Genomic DNA, 2,166 nt, shown 5'->3' with positions numbered 1-2,166 from the left:
GATTTTAGTACCGGACTGCCTTTTTCGAGAACCAAATTAGCTCCTACTCCGGAGCAGGGTCTAACCAGCACAACTGGTACTAATCGTGACATAAGTAGACATTGATTGGCCAAACGCGTATGAAAACGCCCTCACCCGCCATGATTTAAAACGCTGTGTAAACATACTGTAAACATTGTGTCAACTTATTTCACAAGTATGGAGAACAGAGATAGATGGACGGACGCTGAAGTGCAGGCACTTGTACCAAATGTAGCACTGCCAGTTTGTCGTTGGAGATTCTTAGTCCTCCTTTCCTTTCTTTCAATCGCTTTATGTATACGTCGACTTTCCATGTCCATTATTGTGAAACCCGCGAGACACAACAAAAACACAGCTCCGATCACAGCGTCCTCCATCCTCCTGTTGTTATTATTGTTCTTCTTTGTTTCTGTTGTTGAACGCCGCGCACAAATGACGTCGCTGTCGACCGGCTTACGTCACTTCCTAGTACACGCTGTCGGTGCGAATGCAACCCTTTAAATAGCACTGGGAAATAGTTTAATAACTTTAGTACTGTCCATTTAGTTCTGGAACTAAAGCGGTGCGAACGGCCCTTATGCAGTGCACACAAAATAATTCTGTGAAAATCTTCTTTAATAAAACGTTATAAATAATCAAAAGCTTAGTTATTAAAAATAATGAATGCACCATTTTTTTTAGCATTTCAATGAGTTCAAAAATTTATAAATGTATATGTATAAATTACGTGTACAATGTAAAAACGTATTAAAAAGCGGAACGGCCGTATCTCTTTGTGACCACAACAAACTGGAGACTTTCCATACGAGATTTGAAAAGGGAGAAAAAAAAAGTTTGGCAAAAGGCGGGATCGAACCCGGGTCGATCGCATCAAAAAGTCAACGACAAGCATTTATCCTTCTACGCCACTGGCGCTGATGTTTTACAGACACTTTTAACTAAATGTAAATAAACACTCCAAATTTTTTATTCCATAGTAAGGGCAATTCATACAATACATTTAAACTGAGCTACTTTAATACCATCTTCGAACTTTCTACCACGACTCTGCTGTTCTTCGGCTGGTTCTTCTCTGTATACGTTGATTGACAGATGTCTCGTCCAGTCAGCGGTGAGTAATCCCAAACCAATGGCGCTGTCTCAAACTATACCTACCTCTTCCGGTTTGTCTGATTTGTCGTTGTGTTTTCTGACTTGTCATAATGTTTTCTGAATTGTTGTTGTGCTTTCTGAATTGTTATTTTGTTTTTTAGACTTGTATTTGCATTTGTAATTTGTTATTTTGTTTTCAGAATTGTGATTTGTTTTGCACTTCACAGTCACCGTACTTTTTACATTTCTCACACCACAAGTTATCCATCCTGATAGATATTGTTTAGCTGCATTGACAATTAATTCAAGCTTGGCCATTCATCTTCTACATGTTTTATGTTGCAGGAGTTCTTGGAGAAGACTGGAATGTGAATTATGAAACCGATTCAATATGTGCTCTTAAAGGATCCACAGTAAACATGTCATGCACATACGGATACCCTGAGCAATATAACTTGATAGATACATTTTGGATAAAGAAGCCAGATGTAGCGATCAAAAGTTTAAAAGTTTAAAAGCAGTATAAAGACAGGGTTGAATACATTGAAGACAGAAAAAGCAAAACTGCCATCCTCAGACTGCACAACATCACAACATCACATGAGAGAGCGTATTGTTTCAGATTAGTAACTGAAACTGAAACAAAAAAATGGATTGGTAAAGAAGGAATTCATCTTAATGTTTCTGGTAATCCATTTCTATCCTTTATTTCTATTATTTATTTAACAAAAGTTAGTAGTTTTAGAACATGCTTAGAAAGATCTTACCTTTACGTTTGCCTAAAACTGTACAAAATATCAGACATTAGACGTGTTTTCTCCAGTTCTTCAGGTAAAGGCACCACAGCTGGTGCTGGAGAAACAAACAGTCGGTCTGATCTGTGAAACCACATGCAGTCTGACAGATGCATTCATCTGGTACAAAAATGGACAGACTTTAAAGATCCACAGCAAAACACTCCAGCTTCAGTCAGAGCGCAGTGATTCTGGCCGTTACAGCTGCGCCGTCAGAGGACATGAACATCTGCCCTCTCCTGCTGTCAGCATCACTGTC

Source organism: Sinocyclocheilus grahami, unplaced genomic scaffold (genome assembly GCF_001515645.1).
Source record: "Sinocyclocheilus grahami isolate Dianchi unplaced genomic scaffold, SAMN03320097.WGS_v1.1 scaffold181.1, whole genome shotgun sequence".
In the NCBI taxonomy this organism is placed as follows: domain Eukaryota; kingdom Metazoa; phylum Chordata; class Actinopteri; order Cypriniformes; family Cyprinidae; genus Sinocyclocheilus; species Sinocyclocheilus grahami.
Note: the sequence above shows the minus strand (reverse complement) of the source record.